Raw genomic sequence first — 7,454 nt, forward strand, 5'->3', positions numbered from 1 at the left:
AAATACTTAAAATTCGGGATAGGCCGTTAGCGAATTTCACGGCCTTCCCCAAAGATAATAACGCGATAGTCTCTTTAGGCACGCACTTTAAATAATTTTACCTTCCTAAATACGGGTGCACATTTATGTGACCCAAATCCAAATCCCAACGAAGTCGAAATGTGTCAAAAACCACGGTTGCATTTATGCGACGTGGTTCGAGACATGTTTTCACGACGTTGCAACTCTTTTAAAATAAACAATAATAATAAAAGCGGTTCAAAGCTAAAGACATAAATCCAAAAACATGTACTAAAATCAAACAAATAAGCCAAATATAACAGTTGAGCAACCGTGCTAGAACCACGGAACCCGGGAATGCCTAACACCTTCTCCCGGGTTAACAGAATTCCTTACCTGGATTTCTGGTTCGCGGACTGTTAACAGAGTCATAATTTCCTCAGTTCGGGATTCTAAACCAGTGACTTGGGACACCATTAATCTCCCAAGTGGCGACTCTGAATCTTAATGATAAATCCCGTTCCGATTGTCCTTTAAGTGGAAAAACTCCTTTACGCCGTGCGGGTGTAGGGAAAAAGGAGGTGTGACAGCTTTGGCAACTCTGCTGGGGATAAAAACCCAGAACTTCGGTTCAGGGGTTTAAGAATTCGAGCTTAGAATAATTGTTATGTTTGGCTTTATCTGATTTTCCTACATTTTTCCTGCCTAATGTGCTAAATGCTTTACCGCTTTGATATTATTTGAACTGTATATATAAACTGTGCCGAAACCCTTCTCTTCTCACCTCCGGGGATGTGCTTACTGGTTGAGACTCCCTATTATGTTAGTGTCATACCTTGAAATAAGAAAGAGGCCGGACAAGTTACTAAGCGGGACGATCTCGCGGGTCCCCGGTATGTAGCCCCCTCCTCGACTCGAGTTGTCCGCTCGGGTACACAGTCTAGAACCCATACCTAGGATTTGAACCTAGAATAACTTGACCTCATGCCGGATCCCTAGTAGGAACGCTTATTTTTATCACGTGCATTTTGACTTAGGGGACTCAGGGGTTGGGTCCGTCTAGGACAGGTGTACCCGGAATAATGGACCATCCTGATGCATCCTACTTGTGCATTTATCAGTTTTGGACTCGCATGCTGACTGGCTTTGAATGTCTGGGAAAAATTGAAATAGAAAAAGAGAGAAAAGAGAAAATAGCAGTGTGGAGAGTTAATTACTTATATTAGAAAAACCAATGTCCAATTAGTGCCGAAATGCTGCCGGATTTTTGAGAAAATGAAAGAAAAAAGAAGAAAATGTAGTTTTTTTTTGGTTTGTTTTGTTTACCAATGAAAAGAAAAACAAAAATTAGTTTGTTTATTTTCCAATAAAAAGAAAATATAAAAAAAAAAGTCTTGCTTTCAAAATAGTTAGGTTTATTTGACCGAACTACGCAGGTTTGATTCTCACCGGATGTGAGATACGTAGGCAACCCTCATCGGGTCCAACCTCCCCTTTTCACAAATAGCCAAAAATGCAAAATCTTTTTTATTTCATCATGAATAAGTCGGGTGCCGCCATTCTTGTTTAAAACAAGCCGAATGTCCCCAAAAGAAAAAGGGCGCCGGAAGGTTGTTTTTGCAAGAACAGCCACCTTGAGTCAGTTTCAATGGTTAACAGGCACAGCCTTAAAATCTTCTCCACGAAGTGCTGAAAGGCCGTACTTGCGAAACCGGTCATTTGTTTTAAATTGGAAATTTGAGCAAAAATAGTGTCATTTTTCATTGTTAGGTCACATAATTGATTAAATCACCTTAATAAATGTGCAGGATGAGCACGACTCAGAATGAACCTTTTTCAATCATGCATAAAATCCCTTTGGAGTTGTGTCTGTGGTGGAACGACTTAGGAGGAGAAGGGCAAGATGAGGTCAAAAAATATTTGAAAGGGCTTACTGGTTTGTTAGAGATTGTGCCTCGGGGAGACGTCATCAGAGCGTTGGTCACATGTTGGGACCCGGCACATAACGTCTTCCATTTCTCGGACTTTGGGTTGACCCCGACACTAGAGGAAATAGCCGGCTACATCGGGAAAGATGAGGTTCCTTTAAGGCATAAGTACTTGGTTGCCCCAAGAGCTGTGGCTATGCACAGATTTTTAGACTCGCTGAAAATAAGCAGGACGGTCCACAGTGCAGATTTGGCAAATGGCTTTTGTACTCCACACTTCATATATCACAGATATGGCCATATAGGAGGTTTCAACAACCTGGAAAACAAGATATGTAGCAAAGGGAACCGCCAAAAATGGGAGGAGCATAGACGTTTTGCTTTTATGGTGGTCTTTTGGGGGCTTGTGGTATTTCCAAGGAAAGACGGAAACATTGACATAAAAATAGCCGGAGTTGTCAGCACTCTACTCACTCAAGCCAAAAGCACCCTTGCGCCCATGATATTAGCCGAAATCTTCCGCGCTCTTACAGCTTGCAAAGTCGGGGGAGACTTCTTCGAGGGGTGCAATTTATTGTTGCAAATGTGGATGACCGAACACTTGTGCCATTGTCCTCAGTTCCTGAGTTATGGGTCTACAAAGAAGACATGTATAGAAGAGTTTTACACAAGGATTAAGGGGATCGGCTTGCCCGAGGGATTCACGGGTTGGACTTCATGCTTTCGATCCCTCACTGCTAGTCAAATAGAGTGGACATTTGGATGGTTGCCTGTCAATGAAATCATATATATGCCAGCAACGGGGCCGCACTTCCTTTTGATGGGTCTTAAGAGCATCCAACCCTATGCCCCGTATCGGGTTTTAAGGCAACTCGAGAGGTGCCAAATAGTGCCAAAAGACGGTGATCTTAGTGCTCAGGTGGTTGAAATTAGCCCTGACAGACAGTTCCCAGAAGCAAGAGTCCGCCAGATCTGGAATGAAAGCCAATACTTAAAGGAGGATACTTGCGTACAGGATCGGGCCAAAGGCGAAGTGTCGCCAAGATACCTTGCTTGGTATAGAAGAGAATATTGTGACGACCCGACCCGTCGTCTCATGAGTTACCGTTCCGTTTTCCCCATTTTATGCTTCTTCATGTTTCGTTATCAGTATTTGGTGTGTTAGAGTTGATTTGGATTGGTTTTGATAAGAAATGAGACACTTAGTCTCTTTAAGGAAGGCATAAGTTGGAAAAAGTCAACCGGACGTTGACTTATGAGTTAGAGGGCTCGGAGGTGATTTTCGGTGATTCGGTTAGCTTCGGGAGGTGATTTGTGACTTAGGAGTGTGATCAGAATTGATTTTGGAGGTCCGGTGTAGAATTAGGCTTGAATTGGCGAAGTTAGTATTTTGGCGAATTCCGGTTGATAGGTGAGATTTTGATCCAAGGGTCGGAATGGAATTTCGAGAGTTGTTGTAGCTTCTTTATGTCATTTTGGACTTGTCTGCAAAATTTCATGTCATTCGGAGGTGGTTTGGTTGGGTTTTTGATCAAAAATGGAATTTGGAAGTTCTTGAAATTGTTAGGCTTGAATCCGATGCAAATTTGGTGTTTTAATGTTGTTTTGAGCATTCCGAAGGTTGGAACAAGTTGGAATAATGCTATGGGATATGTTGGCGTGTTTGGTTGAGGTCCCGAGGGCCTCGGATGTGTTTCGGGGTGGTTTCGGATCATTTCGGGCTGTTTTGCAATGGCTGAAGCTGGTATCTGGTATTGTTCTTCGCGTTCGCGAAGAAAGATTTGGCTTATGGGGTTTTGTTCTTCGCGTTCGCGAAGAGAGCCTCGCGTTCGCGAAGAAGAGGCAATTCTGTTGCGGAGGTCTTACTTTGGAGGCTCGTATCTCTCAATCTACAATGAATTTGGAGATGATTCAAAAACGAAAGTTGTAGCTCTTTGAATCTAGTTTCCAAAAACATATTATATTAGTAATTTGGAGTTGTGTGTAAAAAGTTATGACCATTACACTAGAGGCTGTCCGAGCAGAGTTTGGAAAATGAATTTTTGGAACTTTGTTCTTCGCGAACGCGAGAGGAGGACCGCGAACGCGAAGAACAAATCCCTGGGCGGCAGAATAAAGTCCAAACTTTGTCCCATTTGCCATTTTTGACAATTTGGAGCTCGGAGAAGGCGATTGTTCGGGAGATTTTTGGAGAGAACAACGGGGTAAGTATTCTTAACTCAATTTTGGTTGTATAACTTGAATCTATCACTAGTTTTGGTGTTTAATCTGCGAATTTTGTTGGAAAGTATAGAAAACCCTCTTGGATAGAATCATGGATTTGAGGGTCGAAATGTTATGGGAATTGGATAATTTTTGTATGGTTAGACTCGTGGAGAGATAAGGAATCTGATGATGTGAATTTTATAATTTTTTGAGAAGTGGGCCCGTGGCTCGGGTTTTGCCAACTTCGTGATTTTTGATGTTTTTCGAGTCTTTTCGATTGGGTTATGTTTCCTTAGCATATTGTGATGTATTCGCTCTGATTTTGGTTAGATTCGGCGCGCGTGGAGGCCGATTTGAGGGGCAAAGGCATCGCGGGTTTGAGATTTCACCGGTTCGAGGTGAGTAATACTTGTAAATGATATCCTGAGGGTTTGAAACCCCGGATTTGCACATCATAGTGCTGTATTGTGGTGACTTGCACGCCAGGTATGAGCGTGGGGTAGAGCACCGTTGGGGATTGTGACTTGGTCCGTCCCGGTTGGTGGTTTTATTGCGTAATTGACTGAAACTTATTTGATGCTATCATGGTTTGGGCTGATTGCCATGTTTTGGCCTTCGTGCCGATTATTTGAATCCTTCAGGGATTGATATCACTATTTTTGCATTACTTTGTATATTATTCGATCTCGGTCCAAGGTTTTACATACTGTTTCACAAACTTAGCCACCTTTCTAAGATTTGAAAACTTAAATGATATTTTACTGACGTTTTGAGTTGAGAACTGTTATTTTACTATTGCCCAAGGGGCTTATGTGCATTTCTGGACTGAGGATGGATCGGGCTGCGCGCCGCAGCAGTGTGATATTGATATTGCGCTTGGGCTGTAGGAGCCCCTCCGGAGTCTGAACCCCCACAGTGAGCGCGGGTACCCAAATGGATCGGGCTGCGCGCCGCAGCGGTCATATGCATTGCATTGCATTCATGCATTGGTTCTTGTTTGTACTATGTGTCATGACATTCAGCACTCTCATATCACTGGCATCCATGCTACTTCTTGTACTGTTTACCAGGCGCCCTGGTGTTAATTGTTTGTGGAGTGATGTGCCCGAGGGGCTGACTTACGTGCGGACTTGCACTATCTGTTTACGCATTGATTTGCTTGACTGTTGGAAAAAGATGTTTTCAAAAGAGGTTTTAAACTGAGCCAGATATTTTCTAAAGGATTTTCATGGTTTTACTGTTTTCTCAAAGAGTTGTACTGTCCTATATAGCATGATGGAGTGCTCTTACGTGATTTCTTGCCTCTCAGTTTATTNATGGTGATCCGGTGGCCCACCTAAGGGGATTCTGTAGCAAGATGAGAGGCGCTGGAGGAAGGGACGAGTTATGATGGCTACTTTAGTCAAAGTCTAAGTGGAGCAGCGCTGGAGTGGTACACACGACAGGACCATGCCCGATGGTACACCTGGGACGACTTGGCTCAAGCATTTGCATGTCATTTTCAGTACAACCTCGAAATTGTCCCAGATCGTCTGTCGCTAACTAAAATAGAGAAGAAGCCCGGAGAAAGCTTTAGAGAGTATGGTTTTCGGTGGAGAGAGCAGGCAGCAAGAGTCGATCCTCCAATGAAAGAGAACGAGATGGTTGATTATTTCCTTCAGGCTTTGGAGCCAACCTATTATGGTCATCTGGTGTCCGCAGTGGGGAAAACTTTCAATGAGGTCGTGAAAATGGGAAGTATGGTGGAAGAGGGTCTCAAGTCTAACAAGATTATGAGCTATTCAGCAATCAAAGCAACTACTCAAGCTATTCAGAGCGGCACCGGAGGTGTATTGGGAAAGAAGAAGAAAGAAGAAGTTGCAGTAGTGGAATCAAGAGCTTGGTCCAGAGGTCCGTCACCATATTATCACCAACCTCGCCCTCACCCCCAAACCTACCCACATACCCCGTATGGCCCACCGCAGCATTATTACCCACCTCCCGTTCCCCATTTCTCTGTCCACCATGCACAAACATACCCCCAACCTCCTACCCATGCACAATGGCGCGCACCCGCCCCACAAAATACTTACTCATCTCAAAACACCTACCCACCCCCAAGAACCAACAGAAATCCTGCTGGAACCGGTTTTCGACCCAATCCCGCATTTAAGAACGACAGGTTGCAAAAGAAGAAGACTTTCACTCCCTTGGGTGAATCTTACACTAGCCTGTACCACAGACTAAGACAGTTGGGCATGTTGAACCCGATCGAACCCAAATTGCCAAATCCTTCCCCAAGGAATCTGGACCACTCTGTAAGTTGTGAGAATTGCTCAGGTGCGCCGGGACATGACACAGAAAAATGTTGGCACTTGAAAACGGCTATCCAAGAGCTCATTGATACCCGCCGGATTGAGGTACAAGCTCCAGAAACGCCTAACATCACCCAAAATCCATTACCAACTCATCACGAGACCCATATGATCGAGCTAGTCCGAAAGGGAGAGCATAAGAAGCCGTCACAGACCGTAATGATGATCAGGGCTAGTGAGGATAAGCCAAATGAGAAGCTAGAAAAGGAGAGAGCATCAATCAAGGTAGGAGAAACAGTTAGCAAACCAGTTGTAGTGATGAAGAAAGAGCTTTTGAGCAGTGTTGCAGAAAAACCAGAACCAGTTAAGGTGGTAGTGTCTGGGGCAGCTGTTAAGCCCGCTGTGATTGTGAAAGGGGCTCGCACAGAGCCGGTTGTCATCAAGCCAGTGACTCAGCTACCGGTACTCAGTGGCAAGGCCGTCCCATGGAATTACGGCCGAGTGACAGTGATGTATCAGGGAAAGGATGTTAAGGAAGAAGTTTGTGAAACACATGGTCTGACTCGCTCGGGGAGATGTTTTGCTCCTGACGAGTTGAGAAAGGCTAGACTTACCAAAGACAATCCAGCATCAGTGAAGAAAGCTGTAACTGAAGAGGAGGCAGAAGAATTTTTGAAGAAAATGAAGGCCCAGGATTATTCCATTGTAGAACAGTTGAGAAAGACCCCGGCGCAAATCTCTTTGCTATCATTATTGATTCACTCAGATGAGCACCGCCAGGCATTGAAAAATTCTGAATGAAGCCCACGTTCCCAATAAAATTTCTGTGAACCATTTAGAGAAAATAGCAAACAAGATCTTTGAAGTCAACAGGGTTACATTTTCTGATGATGAGCTGCCTTTGGAAGGCACTGAACATAATAAAGCACTCTATCTCACGGTGAAATGTGAAGACTCCGTGGTCACCCGGGTGCTTGTTGATAACGGGTCCAGTGCAAACATTTGCCCTCTATCCACCCTGGAAAAG

Source organism: Nicotiana attenuata, chromosome 2 (assembly GCF_001879085.1).
Source record: "Nicotiana attenuata strain UT chromosome 2, NIATTr2, whole genome shotgun sequence".
Taxonomy (NCBI): Eukaryota; Viridiplantae; Streptophyta; class Magnoliopsida; order Solanales; family Solanaceae; genus Nicotiana; species Nicotiana attenuata.